This window comes from Balaenoptera physalus (assembly GCF_965194825.1).
Source record: "Balaenoptera physalus genome assembly, chromosome: 2".
NCBI lineage: Eukaryota > Metazoa > Chordata > Mammalia > Artiodactyla > Balaenopteridae > Balaenoptera > Balaenoptera physalus.
The window spans coordinates 39961975-39979722 of record NC_138883.1 but is presented as its reverse complement, the minus strand read 5'-3'; the positions used below and the strand labels follow the sequence as shown (position 1 = coordinate 39979722).

The 17748-nt window shown below is 39.7% G+C and overlaps 1 pseudogene across 1 annotated transcript in view; it reads right to left on the bottom strand.

Annotated features, from left to right (window-relative positions):
• LOC309655336 (putative E3 ubiquitin-protein ligase TRIML2 pseudogene) overlaps window positions 1–16828 on the bottom strand; it is a 396542-nt pseudogene extending 379714 nt beyond the window's left edge. The window contains exon 1 of the transcript XR_014268824.1: window positions 16814–16828. The product of XR_014268824.1 is annotated as a putative E3 ubiquitin-protein ligase TRIML2 pseudogene (transcript). The remainder of the gene's footprint in view (window positions 1–16813) is intronic.
• Window positions 16829–17748: the final 920 nt, after the last annotated feature.

The following is a 17748-nucleotide window of genomic DNA, read 5'->3' as shown; positions in this document are numbered from 1 at the left end:
TCCTTTTGAAAGAATGTTTGTGACAGCTTAAAATCATCCAAGTTCCCTTCCGCACGTTTTGTGTCTCCGACTCCTGTGATACAACACATTCCTGAATTTAAACAGATTTGAAATAAGCAAAGATAGCACAGCGATTGTCTAGACAAAGAAACAGAAAATGTGTGATTTCAATTCTACTTGATCACGAGGAGTTTTCATTTGTGTTTGAAATTTAAGACAATGGAACAGATTGCAAACTACATGGTGTAATATTTTTGTTTATGTGCAAATTTCAGTTCATACCTGAAATATTTTACTGAATTCAAAGATCTCCAAGATTAAAGTTTATTCTTGATGAAAATTGTTAATTGTTTGAAAACTAAAGACCCTGAGAGAGAGTGTCTCCTTCGGTTGTGTGCCTCACCCTACTTCCGGCTGTGCCTAGTAAGCTATGGGGAAATCCAAAAACACACCTGCTTACACCCTGAGCTGCAGCATCTGGGGCCCTGACACCTAACCTAAGCTTGGCTTACCAGGTACAGCAGCATTCCACCTGGAATGTTGAATCTGGAGCAAGTAACTCAAAGATGGAAGGATAGTTTGGAATCCATCCTTGTAGAAGTGGTGATGGTGCCAGGAATGGTATCCGGTGCCCAGCAGCAGAGATGTCTAACCAGACAGTGATTTTGTCTGTAAGTCTGGTCTTCTTATATACTTTGGTTTCTGCTTGTTTGTCAGCTGGGCTTGCAGTTGACTCTCTGAGCTCCCTGATATCCTTCTAGTGAATTCCTTCTCTGCTTAAGTTAACCAGAGTCAGTGTGTTATTTGCAGTCAAAAACTCTTACTGGTATTCCTAATTCAGAAGAATAAGTTGAGGATGAACTTTGAAGCCCAGGATAATTGTGTACAGCAGACAAAAAAGAGCCCTAAAAGTGTAGAGCAGTGGCCTGACTAGAAATGTCAATGCATCAACTTGTCAAAGACCATAAATCACACCAACTGTCCCTAACTACCCTGGCCAGATCTTAGTAGATCCAGCAAGACAAAAACCAGAGGCTCTCTTTGATTAGAGAGATTTTCATAGAGCTTACTTCATTTAAAATAAATTAAGGCAAAAACCATTTAAAAGATAAGAGTTATGGTTAAGGCAAAAAATAAAGTAGAAATAATAGAGGAACAGAAGGTACCTTGTCAACAAAAGTCTGAAAGCAAAGTTAAAAATGTCTCATCCAACCATTTATTTTTGTTAATTGCTTGTTCTGCTCTGAATGCTCTTGGATCAAAGCAATGGAAATCTCAGTAAGCTGCAGATAAATGTTAATTCCAAAACATACTACAGGAATGGGTGACATTCAGTATAAGGATCCATTTCAACATCTACTCATTTCCAATATTATTGATTCTCTTCTTATATCCATTGTAGTTACAGCAAACACCTAGCTTCTGTATTAGGTTCTATGACTCTGAGTAAGTTCTTAAAGATCTCTAGACTGAGGTTCCCTCCTTTTTCTATTGGGATGGCGATATCCTCTTGGGAAGATTGAGGAAGTTTAGGTAAAGCACCTAATACAGTGCCTGTCACATAGTACATTCCCTCAGCCTTCAGTAAGCACCTGCTAAGGACCAAGAACTATTTGAGGTATCAGAAAACTCCTCACTCTCCTATTGTATTTGCTGTCTTCCTTCTGCTACTTGCTAAGATGTGATGGTCTTTCTAAATACCAGGATGAATAGCCACAAGTACCGGGTTCCTCAGCCTATCTCTTATCTGCTCTTCCCTTGTGCAGGCATGCGCACGCGAGCACACACACACACACACACACACACACTCACTCACTCGCTCACCTCTAATTCAGGGACTCCGGTACAGCTTAGGAAAAGTCAGTTCCATCTGTCAGTCCCAGCAAACACCTCCTGCTTCTGCAAAGCGGCCTCCACCATTCTGACTCATCTAGATCTGTTCATTCATTGTATGTCCTCATGGCATCATGTGTGTTTCCTTCACTATGCTTACTACTAAATAATTATGTCTGTAATCACTATGCAATTCCTCCCTGATTTACCCCCAGACTCCATTGGGAAGAGGGTCCATCACTGTCTCTCTGAATTCTGTACCCATAGCTCTCAGTATAATGCCTGGTACCTGAAATACATTGCTTGAATAAATGGAAAACAGCTCTTGAAACCCCACATCTTTACAGAGTCTTCTGGGATTCAGGCTCTCCATAGTCCCTCCTCTATGCAACTCTCTCTAAACCCTAAAAATGTCAACATTTGCCCCTATCGTTCCAGGGCAGTAAACATGTAGTTTACTGCATGTAGTTAATCAACTTAATTCAGGTTCCAACTTGAAGTCCATAAGGGATGGCCTAGATAAGTGGACTCAGACGAATATTTTGGCACTTCATTCAACAGACATTTGTTTAAATATTTGTTCAAATATCCTAGAGGGGATGCCAAGGACTTCATGGGGGCCCACTGACCACTGGAAAGAGCTCTGCCTCACCTTGCAGTTCAACTCTGGTCCCAAACTAACATACTGCAGCCCACAAAAAAATTCTTACAATTAAACAGAACCACCACTTTTAGAAGCCAGTTTAGAGACCATCAGCTTTTCTTTGATTATTCTCTTTGGAAGCCTCATTGCCGCAGCCCAAACAATTTACCAAATTGTTCCTTCTCATCACACACGGTAATCTCCCTGAGAGGGCTTCTGGTGAACACAATTTTTTCCATCTTATTACATTTCTAGAGATGCTTCAGGACCCATTTTAGACTGACACCTCATTACATGCCCATCTGGCTCACTCTTTAATTTGGCTCCTGGGTTCATTATACCAATTATTTGCGATTCATAATAAAGAATGTGTGTGTTAGTTAAATATGTTCATGCAACAGCCAGAAATCTCAATCCTGGGAAGACAAAAAGTACAAATAAGGGGGAAAAATCTGTATGCCTTAAGATGTTCTTTGCAGTGTCTTTTTTTGGGGGGAGGGGACAGTGAGAGATTATTTGATCATTAAGGGTTCCCCCTGAGGGTGAGGGAATACATTTATAGCAAGGAATCGGCTATAACTGTGGGAGCTGGCTAGGCAAGTCTAAAATACATAGGGCAGGCTGTGAGTAAGGGCAGTCTATCAGGAAGGGCAGGCTGGAAACTCAGGCAGGAACCGAGGCTGCAGTTCAAGACAGAATTCCTTCTTCTTCACAGAAACCTCAGTTTTGATCTTAAGGCCTTTCAAATTATCTGATTGCATAAAATATACCCAGATTATTGAGGATAATCTCCTTTACATAAAGTTAACTGATGGTTAGGTGTTAAGCATGTCTACAAAATACTTTCACAGCAACACCTAGAATAACATTTGATTTAATAACTAGGTTTAACCTAACCAAGTTAATACATAAAACTGTTATTTTTCCTGTTATAAAAATAATTATAGAAAAATAGGCAGAACAAAAAAAAATTGCCTAGAATTCTACATACAGACAACCACTGTTAACACTTTGCTGTGTTTTAATGAATGCCTTCTAGTTTTGTCTTTCTAGCAATCTATTCATTTATAACAGCAGGAAAAAATGGAAATAAATGAAATGCTTAACAATAAGGGAATAGTCATGGGAATTATAGTATATGCATATGAAGCAAAATTATGCAGTCTTTAAAAGTTATAGTTATGAAAACTGTATCAACCTGAAAAAATACTTCAGGTGAAAAAAGCACAGTACAAAATTATATCCCCACCCTGATTGTGATTACACCTATGTAAAAATTGTGAAACATGGTAACTTGAACTAGAAGGAAACAAAAAATGATGCAGCAGGGAGGGAGGGATGAATTGGCAGAGCATAGAGGATTTTTAGGGAAGTGAAACTATTCTGTATGATACTATAATGGTAGATCTATATCATTATATATTTGTCAAAACCCATAGAATGTATAACACCAAGAGCAAACTATGTAAGGTAACATATGTAACTATATAATGTAAACTATGGACTTTGGGCAGTAATGATGTGTTAGTGTAGGTTTATTGATTGTAACAAATGAACCACTCTGGTGGTGGATGTTGATAACAGAGGAGGTTATGCATGTGTGGGGGGCAGGGAGCATATGAGAACTCTCTGTCCTTTCTGCTCAGTTTTACTGTGAACCTAAAACTGCTCTAAAAAATAAAGTCTATTACAAGAATAATAACACAGCAAACATCAGTGCCCACCCCAGATCCCGCCAGTACTTAACGATTTTATGTGCCCTGAATGAGCACCTCAGACTGCTGCCAGCACCCACGACTCCGCCTGGGGACTTTCTCTGTCCTCTACAGACATTCTGCCCGAGCAAGGGGCAAAATTAAATTGCTGGAGAATTAATATCCTCCTGGGAACAATCCTCAACCAACAACTAATGAAAGTGGCTGGGTATATACCTGGCCTCTCAGGCAAGATATCCTGGAGGTGGGAGTTGCACCCTGGTTCGCAGAGCACGCCTGTCAGATGACAGGCCAGTGGCACCTGCTCTAACTCATGCTCTTTTGGCTTCCTTCCTTCCTGTCTCACTGTCCCACTTCACTGAGGTTTCTTCATCTCCTAAATTAACTACTTGCCTTGTCTTGGTTTGGTTCTGGGGCATACGTGTTCAACAGGGGTGATAGAGTTCCAAAGGGGTGAGACTTGGTTATCTGGGTGAAGTTGTTAGTGTGCTGTGTGTGTATCTATGCTTTATACATAAAGTGTACGTTATACCAAAAATGTACAGATATACACACAGTACACTAACAAATTTACAATACACCTCAGGTATTAAAAATTCTTGGGGGAGCCCAGAAATAAACCATGTACTTAAGGTCAATTAATCTACAACAAAGGGGCTTCCCTGGTGGCGCAGTGGTTGAGAATCTGCCTGCCGATGCAGGGGACACAGGTTTGAGCCCTGGTCTGGGAGGATCCCACATGCCGCGGAGCAACTGGGCCCGTGAGCCACAACTACTGAGCCTGCGTGTCTGGAGCCTGTGCTCCGCAACAAGAGAGGCCGCGATAATGAGAGGCCTGCGCACCGCGATGAAGAGGGGCCCCCGCTTGCCGCAACTAGAGAAAGCCCTCGCACAGAAACGAAGACCCAACACAGCCAAAAATAAATAAATAAAAATTTTTTAAAAAAATCTACAACAAAGGAGGCAAGAATATACAATGGAGAAAAGACAGTCTCTTCAGTAAGTGGTGCTGGGAAACTGGACAGCTAAACGTAAAAGAATGGAATTAGAACATTCTCTAACACCATATACAAAAATAAACTCAAAATGGATTAAAGACCTACCTATAAGATCAAATACCATAAAACTCCTAGAGGAAAACATAGCAGAACACTCTGACATAAATTGTAGCAATATGTTTTGGGATCTATCTCCTAAAACAAAGGAAATAAAAGCAAAAATAAACAAATGAGACCTAATTAAACTTAAAAGGTTTTGCAAAGTAAAGGAAACCATTGACAAAACATACTGAATGGGAGAAGGTATATGCAAGTGATATGACCGATAAGGGGTTAATAGCCAACATATATAAACAGCTCATAAAACTCAACATCAAAGAACAAACATTTAAAAATGCACCAAAGAACCGAATAGACATTTTTCCAAAGAGGAACTGCAGATGGGCAACAGGCACATGAAAAGATGCTCAACATCACTAATCATCAGGGAAATGCAAGTCAAAACCACAGTGAGATATCACCTCACACCTGTCAGAAAGGCTATCGTCCAAACACAAAAACCAAATGTTGGTGAGGATGTGGAAAAAAGGGAACCCTCGTACACTGTTGGTGGGAAGGTAATTTGGTGCAGCCACTGTGAAAAAAAGTATGGACATTTCTCTAAAAAACTAAAAATAGAACTACCATATGACCCAGTAATTCCACTCCTGGGTATATATCTGAAAAAAACAAAAACACTAATTCAAAAAGATACATGTACCCCAATGGTCATAGCAGCCTTATTTACAATTGACAAGATATGGGGGCAACCTAAGTATCCATCAACCGATGAATAGATAAAGATGTGGTATATATATGTACAATGGAATACTACTCAGCTATAAAAAAGAATGAAATGTTGCCATTTGCAGCATCATGGATGGACTTGGGAGGCATTATGGTAATTAGAATAAGTCAGACAGAGAAAGACAAATACCGTATGATATCACTTATTTGTGGAATCTAAAAAATACAACACACTAGTAAATATAACAAAAGAGAAACAGACTCACAGATGTAGAGAGCAAACTAGTGGTTACCAGTGGGGAGAGGGAAGGGGGGAGGGGCAATATAGAGGTAGAGGATTAAGTGGTACAAACTATTAGGTTTAAAATAAGCTTCAAGCAGCTGCATAGCACAGGGAGATCAGCTCGGTGCTTTGTGACCACCTAGAGGGGTGGGATAGGGAGGGTGGGAGGGAGACACAAGAGGGAGGGGATATGGGGATATATGTATACATATAGCTGATTCACTTTGTTATGCAGCAGAAACTAACACGACATTGTAAAGCAATTATACTCCAATAAAGATGTTATAAAAAAAAAGAGAGCTTATACTATTTTCCCCCTAAAAAAATAAAATAAAATAAAATAAGCTTCAAGGATATATCATACAACACAGGGAATATAGTAAATATTTTATAGTAACTATAAATGGAGTATAACCTTTAAAAATTTTGAATCACTATATTGTACAAGTGTAATTTATATAATAGTATACATCAACTATACTTCAATAAAAATATATGTAGTAAAAAATACAAAAAAATTCATGGGGAGGTGGGTGATTAGGAAAAAATGTCTCAAGAATTCCTCTGGGGGTTAATAAAAAAATTTTTTTTAAAAAGCCTGAGGAACACTGTGAATGGGGGGAACCCAAGCTAAGACAAATGAAAACATTTCTTAGAATGATGGATCAAATATAAATTTTGACCTCTAATTCTTTTTTACTTCAAATAGTTATGTGATATGTACAATAATAATAATAAAATAATAGTTTAAAAAAACAAAAGAACACATGGGCCTGGCCTACAAGGGTCTGGCCGTCTGACCTGGAGATAAGCACCTACTGTCACATGACTGGTGAGCCCTGTTGACCTCAACCTTTTTGCTGCTACTTATAATTAGCTAACCACCTACTTCCTGTCCCCATCCCCACCCCCCATCATTTCATCTCCCTTTCCTGACATTCTGGGCAGAATCATTTTGGATTAAGAGCTAGAATCAGAGTTTCTTCCTTTTGTTTTTTTCCAGCAAGAAGAAAAAAAGGCTAAGCGTACATAGAAGCTCTGTCTTTCTGAGAGTTAACGGGGGTATGAAGAGTGTGAGAATGGAAGAAAGGGTCAGGAAACCCTACCTAGCAGGTGAGGAAGAAAGAGGCCCTGGTCATGCCCAGGCTGGAGGGAAGCCATGGAGGACCTGCCTGAGTCCCCTGCACTTTCACGGCAAGGGCAGGAGATGAAGCAGGCACTGGGGAAGCTTGGAGGGCAGGCTGTGTCTAGTCTGGACTCCGGAGGGTAATGGCAGGCTCTGGCAGTGCTCAGTGTCATGTGTAGAAAGACTCTAGCTGCAGAAACCTGAATATTGTGAAGGGCTTGGGGAAGGCTGAGGAACCAATAACGTGGTTACAACCAGTCATGGGTATTTGGCAGCCAAAGCAAAGAGATCAGGTCAGTTCCACATCATTAATTACCAGCACAAGGCCCTACATTCTTGAAACTGGCCCAAGGAAGATTTTCTTTTATAGTATTTATAAAAATGCTAGTCAAAGTGCTCTATTGTCATATCTCATTTTAAAATAAGGCCAAAGATTGGTGAACATCATTGTGCCAACTTTGCTCCTGGGTAAGAAGGAGGCCTGGGGCTCTCACCCAGGCCAGACTGGGCTCCAGGAGCTCAGCTGGATCCAGGGAAGGCAGGGCTGGCTGCGGGAGGAGGGAGCTATTGCACAAAGGCATATTCTCACACGTCTGGAGCTGAAGTGGTAGCAAACTAGACAGACTCTCAAAGTCCCTTTCTTACCCCTCTGATTCAGTAGGCTTTATTATCTAATATAAGTGCCCAAGATACTTTCTCCTTGTAAACTAGCCCTTGGAGATGCTTGTAAAGCTTTTGTGGCACACGAGGTAAAATTCCACTCTGTTCAAAGTGCAGCGTTTGTGGAGAGTAAGTCAGAGTGATTTCCAGCTTTTCCAGCAAATGCCCTTGGCTGTTAAATGATCTAAACTTCTGTTTCCCACCCAAAGATGAAACTGAGGAGCTCATCTGAAGACATATAGTTTTAATAATAAAAATACCTCTCCTAAAAGGGAACACTCTTGCACTGTTGGTGGGAATGTAAATTGATACAGCCACTATGGAGAACAGTATGGAGGTTCCTTAAAAAACTACAAATAGAACTACCATACGACCCAGCAATCCCACTACTGGGCATATACCCTGAGAAAACCATAATTCAAAAAGAGTCATGTACCAAAATGTTCATTGCAGCTCTATTTACAATAGCCAGGACATGGAAGCAACCAAAGTGTCCATCATCGGATGAATGGATAAAGAAGATGTGGCACATATATACAATGGAATATTACTCAGCCATAGAAAGAAATGAAATGGAGGTATTTGTAATGAGGTGGATGGAGTTAGAGTCTGTCATACAGAGTGAAGTAAGTCAGAAAGAGAAAAACAAATACAGTATGCTAACACATATATATGGAATCTAAGGGAAAAAAAAAAGGGCCATGAAGAACCTAGTGGCAAGATGGAAATAAAGACACAGACCTACTAAAGAATGGACTTGAGGATATGGGGAGGGGGAGGGGTGAGATGTGACAGGATGAGAGAGTGTCATGGACATATATACACTACCAAATGTAAAATAGATAACTAGTGGGAAGCAGCCGCATAGCACAGGGAGATCAGCACGGTGCTTTGTGACCGCCTGGGGGGTGGGATGGGGAGGGTGGGAGGGAGGGAGATGCGGGAGGGAGGAGATATGGGAACGTGTGTATATCTGTAGCTGATTCACTTTGTTATAAAGCAGAAACTAACACACCATTGTGAAGCAATTATACTTCAATAAAGATGTTTAAAAAAAATAAAAATTAAAAAAAAGAAAATACCTCTCCTTTGCTGAGAGCTCACTAAGTGCCTCTTAACGTGGATTATTTTATTCCCACAACAACGCTTTGAGGTTATTGTGAGGTTATTGGTGCCTATTGTACAGATGGGAAAACTGATGATCAGGGAAGTCAAGCAATTTGCCCCAAGATCACATTGCTAGTAAATGGAGTAGTTATCTTAACTCTGTAACTACACTTCCTCTCAAAGAGAAAGAACACTAGCTTTATTAGAAGCGTTACTTCCTGTGTGGTCAAAGGAAGACCTTTCACCACAGAGGTTACCTCAGCATGCACTTAAGATGGGAATGTTCAGAAGATCAAAGAATGGCAGTAGACCATTTAGTGTATTTACTCTGTGACTCTCCATAGTACCCTTTGGCTTAACAAAGGGCTCACTAAGTACCTGAACTTCCTCTCAGGGAGGCCCAGCTGCTTGAAAAAAGTAGGTTGAACTCTGAGACTTTGCAACACACTGAAAAACATCCTTAGGTTACCTTCCAGTGTGTGCCTTATAAAGGATTATAGTGTCATGAAAGGAGCTCCCTCCTCTTGACAAACACTTTTCAATGTACCCATCTTCGGGTATCCAATCTCAAAAGTCTCATCCACTTCTGCAACCTCAGGTCCCTGGATAACGTCAAACCCTCTTTCTCTACTTGTTTCCAAGATGGCCACCATCATGTCCTTCCCTCTCTTTGGGTTCATCCCATCCCCTCAGAGAGTTAGTGTCTATTCCTTCACTCCTCTTAAAGATAAGTGGGCCTTAATGACTTGCATGACCAATAGAAAGCAGTGGAAATGATGTTCTCTGACTTTCAAGTCTAGGTCAAAAGAAACCTTGCTGCTTCCATCTGCGTCTCTTGGAATAATCGCTCTTGAAAGGGAGTTATCATGTAATGAGTGTGATTATTCTGTGAGAAGCCCAACCCACACTGAGAGGCCCTGGAGGAGAGAAAGGTTCCAAGGAGCACCAGGCACCACACGTGTGGGTGAGACTGGACCCTCCAGTCTCAGACACCGCCTAACTCAAAGCCAAACCATCCAGCCAAACCCTTCTTGAATTCTTGACCCACAAAATTATGGGGCCAAATAAAAAGTTATTTTAAACTGTTCAGTTCGGGGATAGTTTTTCATGTAACAACAGCTGTACTGAAACCAGCATGTAAACATTCTCAAGTCTCTTGTAGCTTAAGAAACAACAATAACAAAACAAACAAACAAAAAACGCTACATCTTCTTTAACTACTCTAAATCTCTTCCCCTTTGTTCATGCCTAAATGTTGAGTGGTCTTCAACAGATTTCTCTACCTTCTCCTTTCCCACTCACTCCCCTGCCCACTTTTGTCAAGCTTCTCACCTCTTCTGAAATTGCAAACAATCCTCACAGCTTTCTTATTACCGACCCCCTTTTGTCATTATCGTACTTGGCTTCCCTGCAATCTCTAACATTTGTCTGCTTCCCCTTGGAAATGCCCCCTTCCCCTGGGCTTCTTCTTTCTCAATGATCCGTCCTTCTCAGAATCATTCTTCTTCATCTGCTGGCATCTTAAAGGGGTTGGGTTCCCTAGGGTTCTGCCTTCAGCTCTCTTCTCATGATACACACTCTCTCTGATTGTCAGATGTGCCTTGCAGATGGTATTGTGTTTATTAAATCCGCCAGAGTGAATCAGAAAGTGAAATTTAAATTAAATTTCAATATTTCGGAAACAACAATATTACAATAGCCAAGAGGTGGAAGCAACCCAAATGTCCATCAGCTGATGAATAGGTAAACAAAATGTGATATATAAATGTAATAGAATATTATTCAGCCTTTAAAAGGAAGGAAATCTCATCACATATTACAGCTTGAATGAGCCTTGAGGACATCATGCTAATTGAAATAAGCCAGTCACAAAAAAGACAAGTACAGTGTGATTTCCTTTCTATGAGGTATCTAAATTAGTGAAATTCATAGAAATAGAAAGTAGAATGATGGCTACCAGGGGCTGAGGTGAGGGGGGAGAAGGGGAATTAACATTTAATAAATATAGAATTTCAGTTTTGCAAGGTGGAAAAGTTCTGAAGACTTGTTTCACAACAACGTGAATATACTTCACACCACAGAACTGAACACTTAAAAATGGTTAAGATGGTAAATTTTTCATTGTGTGTTTTTTTCCACAATAAAAAAAAATGCAAAACACAAGAGGGATGGGAGGTGGGGGATGGATGGAGTGGGAGTTTGTGGTTAGCAGATGTAAACTAGTATATATAAAATGAATAAACAAGGTCCTACTGTATCACACAGGGAACTATATTCAATTTTAAAAAGTACATGAAGGGGTGAAAATCACAAAAAAAATGCAAAACAAAAAGATAACTCTTTAAGATAGTAATAAGTTGTATATCAATATTTTGAATAGTCTTTATTTTTCAAATGTCCATTAATACCCAGTTCCTCAAAAACAGGGATACAATTATGTCCCACTAAGGGATAGCCTTGGATAACCTTGGATGAAGCAGCATATTATGTAACTCTGGCATTTCCTCATTTGAAGAAGGTAACATCCTTGTTTAAATACTTCTTGGGGTTTATGGAATTACAGAGCTGGAAAAACTTAGAGATGATGTAGTTCTATTTCATTGTGTCTCACAAAAGTCCATTGGAGTTGCAGAGTCCAAATGTTAGACCATGTGACTGAGGAGGATTGAGTCCTACTGATTTCCTTCCCGATTTATCCACCAGCTCTTCCTTTTTCCTGTACCACATTATCTTTACTGAAGAAATGGGTAGTGGAGGAAAGGAAGGAACAGAGGAAGAAAGACCCCTGAAAACAATAAGAGCAAACGATGTGTTGATGCTTCTAGAGGGAGGTTTCTCTCAAAAACATAATCAGTAACCTTCTAAAAGATGATAGAATGGTGTATAGTTGTGAAATATTTATGACCCCCCCCCCCCCCGCTGACTTTATCTTGCACTTAGTTCATGGCACACTTTTTTGTGTTTCTACTTTTAAGAACAGGAAAACATGAAACAGAGGAGTGTTTCTGAAAAATCCTCATCAGTATTTAGAAGGTGACCAGACATTTAAAAGATCCAAAGTAGTTCTCACCAGAACCTTGATACCAATATCCTGGCACCTAGGTAATCAATAGAGCAAAGCAAAATGTGATGAGTAAAGAAAGAGCTAAGAGCATTACACAAAGGCGGAAATATTTATCGGCTGTTCTATCCAAAAACTTTCTTAGGAACAGTAGCAGAGTACTGTAGGAAGCTATGGAATTTTACACAAAAAGTTTTAAGATTGCTGTTTTGGATTCCCTGTCTTTTAAGCAGCATGGGATTAAACCAGTATAACAAGGACATTGTGATGATCACAAACTGATGATCTCAGAATGTTAGTAGCTGCCCATAAGATGTGCTGCAAATAATGAAGATGATGAGGCAAAGTCAAGATTATGATCCAGGGGACCACATGGCTAGCTCTGGTTACCTCTACCTGTCAAAACTACAAGATTGCTGCTAATCTCTTCCCTGGCTCTTGTTTGTGTTGAACTGAATGTATCCCTGGTTCAAGAGCATCGGTTTTTCTTTGCCTTGCAGACGAGGGGAAGCTGAGGCTGGATTTATACAATACACCACAGTCTTGATTGCTGAAAGGCAGAAAACAATGTACATAGACTCTTCCTGCCAACGCTGGGCTCACATTTCCTTTCTCATTTTTCTCATTAAGGTTAGGAATGAATCATTTGTACTTAGTTAAAGGAGAGAAGGATTCTTTGCCAATACATTCATGTAACTATCCCAAATCTGAAACTGTTCCCAGACATAAGGTTTGTGAAGGCTAAGACATCTGAGCTGTTCTCCCACCCACCTAGCCAAGCCCCCTTTTTCTGCCTCACTTCCAGGAGCCCTATCATGGTGTGTGCACATCAAAGTCTGGAAATGATGAGTTACATTACCACCGTTTCTCAATTTTTCAAAGAAAAAATATCTGAATGACTTCACAGTGGTTTGTCTCTTTTCACATGACTATGAACTATAATGCAATTTTGCACTCAATCTTTTTTAAAGCTATATATTTAATAATACCCATATTGGGCATCAACTATGTTTCAGGTACTGTACTAAATGCTTTATATACATTTTCTAATTTAATCTTCACATTAAAGAAAATATTTTATAGATGAGAAAAACCAAAGCCAAAAGAGTTCAAGGAGCTGGTCCAAATCCACACAGCAAACAAAGAGTGGAATCAAGGGCTCAAAACTAAGTCTGTCTGATGCCAAACAGACAGATCTAGCTACACAGTTAGAATTGCTCTGTATAGATTTAAGGGAAATTATATACACATAGTGAATGTAGAATTTCTACTTAGACTTTAGCCAGTGTCTAATCTGACTGACACTGACGGATACAGATACCGACACGTATCCAATTTTTTTTTACCATTTCTGCCAATGGAATCAGGTTACCAGTCCCTTCTATTATTTGCATTTAATCCTATGCATGTGTCACATGACTCCCTGTGATGGTTAATTTTATGTGTCAACTTGGCTGGGCCACAATGCCCAGATATCCAACATTATTCTGGATGTTTCCATGAGGGTGTTTTTAGACGAGATTAACATTCAAATCAATGGACTTTGAGTAAAGCAGATTTCCCTCCATAATGTGAGTGGTCCTCAACCAATCAGTTGAAGGCTTGAATAAAACAATAGACTGACCTCTGAACAAGAGGAAATTCCACCAGCAGGCAGCTTTCAGACTTGGACTTCAGATTTTGGACGAGCAGCCTCCATAATTGCATGAGCCAATTTCTTGAAATAAATCTCTCTCTATATATAGATGTACATTTTTATTGATTCTGTTTCTCTGGAGAACCCTGACTAATATAGCCCCATATGCCATAAGTCATAATGTATATCTAAACAACCATAGGCCAATGTGAGAAATATTCTTAATATTGGAAATCCTCAAAACCAGTGGTTTAGAGCTGATTAAAAATACAAAGCCTGAAAAAAAAAAAAAAAATACAAAGCCTGGGCCCCACCTAAGACTTACTGAATTAGACGCTCTAGGAATAGAACCCGAGCACGTCTATTTTTATTAAGCTCCACAGTGATTGTGACATCAATTTCTGGTTAAAATATAACTGCATTATATGAAACTAGAAACATGGGGTATTAGTCAGGGTAGACAAGGTTGTGCTGTGGTAACAAACAAACAACTCAGAAATCTCAGTGTTCATGCTACATGACCAACGCTGGTTGGTGGAAGGGTCTTCTGTTCATGATAGCTGTCCTTCACTCTGTGTATCAGTCAGAGTTCTGTAGGAAACAGATGACATACTCAAATAATTAATTAAGGACAGCTTAATAAACAGACTATTTACAAAAGGTGAGGGATAAGGTTGAGGGAAATCAACAAAAGAAGGTACCAACCCTAGGGCCAATGACAGCAGCTCCCAAAACCTCAGGAGAGTAGGTGCTACCCAAGAGGAGCTGGAGATATTTGGTAGAGGAATGCAACCAGCCCGTGCAGACCTGGAAGGGAGGGAGTGAGAGAATAAATATCCCATCACCACTCTCCTTCTGCCCTCTGATGTCTGGCCAGTACCTCCCATTAGTCAAACCCAACCAGAAGACAGAGGACAGGGCGTCTGCTGCTATAGTCCCTAAAAGGCAGCCTCCCAGGGCACAGACTATCATGGATAGGGTGGAATCTGTGGAGGCAAGTATAAAATATCTAGCACACTCTGGAACCCAGGCTGGCGCCACCTTGAATACTGACAGTCAACATGGTAGAAGGGAAGAAAATGAGGAAAAAACCTAAACTGGCTTTTAAGCTTCAGCCCATAAGTGCTCTGGCCACTTAGGCTTACATTTCATTGACCTATGCAAATCACATTGCCAAGCCTGACTTCAAAGGATGGGGCAGCAGTGGGGAGATATAATTCTCCAGGGAGCGGAAGTGAATTTTGGTGACAGTAAAACATGCAAGGCAGGTGAAGTGGATGTCTGAGAGTCAGGTGAGAGGAAGACTTGTTTTTTACTATATTTCTTTTCTTCTCTTTTGAATTTTGCAACCGATTAAATATATTGCCCACTCAAAACAATAAATAAGAGTTAAAATGATACACTTGAAACTGATATGTTGTATATCAACATTATGTTTAAATTTTTAATTTTTAAAAATATTTTTTAATTTTTAAATTAAATTTTTAAAAAACTTTAAAGAAACTACTGTGATAGGTCCCTATAGTCAACATTTGTCCTTCTTTTTGGCTGCCCAGCATCTGAACCACTCACCTTACGAGGAAAAGTTAACCTCTCACTGTAGAAACTGAATACGCCAGACACTAGCTTTTCCTGCCTCCTTTGCTGCTAGGACATTGGCACATGATCAAGTTTCTGCCAATCAGATGCAAGTGCCCCAGACTTTAAATTGGAGACTAGAGATACGAGAAGGGACTGAACCAAATACCTCATGGTGATGGGTGGTAGCTGGAACGGCAGCTACATCCAATTTCCGGAGTCATCAGGGAAAGCAGCAACACCCAAGGTTTCAATTCTGGTGATTCAGGGAAAGCCATCAACAATGTCTCCCACCCAGCAGCAGCAGCAGGGTGTGCTCATAGAACTAGTTCCATGGCATGATTTTCAGCTTTTCTTTTGATGTGTATCCTCTAAACTTGATTCCTACTCCTTCTGGAGAGTTTAGGAGCTATCCAATATCTTTTTACTATATTTTACTTTCCGCTCAAATTAGCCAGAGTTTGATATCTGTTACTTGCAGCCAAAACCCTGACTGCTACAGTGCCTAGCTTCTGGCCTGTTATTGCGAGAAAGAATAATTATAAGAACTAGATGAAGTCCTCTTTAACTTTCAGTTTAAAAAAAGAAATTCAAGGGACTGGATAAGTAAGTAAATAGCAACTTACCCTTCCTTTAGCAATTCTACGTGAATAAAGCTTTTCTGAGCTGGCTGCTTCTCATTGCCTAGAACAAGAGCTGCAGAGCAATGTGGGTTTTAAGCTACTTGAATCACCTGAGAATTAAAGTGAGCTTGACAACAATTTAGATTCTAAGATTTTCTTAGGATTTTGTCTTAATTAGATAAGATATTGGGAAAGTGAGGACACCAGATAAAATAGAGTAAAAGCTGAATTGAAGTCAGGAGACCCAGATTCTAGTTTGGGGCTGTATCTGACAAAGATTACTAGATATCTGTTTTCTCATATTAATCAGATGATTGCTTAGATTCCTTCATCTCTGATACTTTATGCTTCTAAATTGTTAAAGCCCAGAGTGAATTCTGTTCCAAATTGGTTAATGCAGCTCAAAAAAGCGCCAGCCAGATAGAATCAGACTGAATTAGTCTGTATTTAACATCTCTGTACTTAAGATTCTTTCACTAAAACACATGTTTAGACATAGTGCCATGCAACAGGGAAAAGAGGTCATCTGTTATCTTTTGTGTACTTTGACCAGTAAATTTATCTACAAGACACAACTTTTCTCCTACTGCTTTATATTTTCTTAAGCTGAAAAGCTAAGACTCTAGTGACCAGAGCTGCATGAGACAACTCATCAACCGAGAAGATTGGCTCCTTATGTTTGTTTTATGTCTGCTGCTTTATTCATAATTGCAAAACATGGAAGCAACCAAGATGTCCTTCAGTAGGTGAATGGATAGATAAACTGTGGTATATCCAGATACTGGGATATTACTCAGCACTAGAAAGAATTGAGCTATCAAGCCATGAAGAGATATGGAGGAACCTATAATGCATATTACTAAGTGAAAGAAGCCAATCTAAAAAGGCTGCATATGATTGTATGATTTCAACTACATGGCATTCTAGGAAAGGCAAAAGTCTGGAGACAGTAAAAAAAAATCAGTGGAGCCAGAAGGGCAGGATGAATACGGGGAGCACAGAGGATTTTCAGGGCAGAAATATTCTGTATGATACTATAACGATGGATACATGTCTTTATATGCTTGTCCAAATCCAAGGAATGTACAACACCAAGAATGAACCCTAGTGTAAAATATGGACTCTGAGTGATAATCTGTCAATGTAGGCTCATCAATTATAACAAATGTACCACTCTTGTAGGGGATGTTGATAATAGGGAAGACTGTGTGTGTACAGGGGCAGGGAGTATATGTATGGGAAATCTCCGCATCTTCTGCTCAATATTGCTGTGAACCTAAAACTGCTATAAAAATAAAGCCATAAAAAACAAACAAAAGAGACCAAAAAAAGGGATTCACCAACCAAAAAAAATTAGCTGATTATGTATATGTTCTCAGGTTGATTGATATGAAGAAGAGACTACCTACTACTCTACTCAGTGATGGGCAGAAAGAGGAAAAGATTCATTTTGAGGCTGATTCAGACACACATAAACTATTCTTAAGTGCCAGAGGAAAAAAAAATGCAGTGCCTTGCGTTAGTAGACAATCTATGCTTTTATTCAATAAGATGTATCACTCCACCCTCTGCCTTATCCTTATATTTTTAATGAAATATATAATCTCTCTATTAAAAATCCTGGAAAGAGTTCAAAATTGAATCTCCTCCTAGCTAATTTAAGTGCTTTGTAGCAACATTTTAATCACATTTTCCCCCC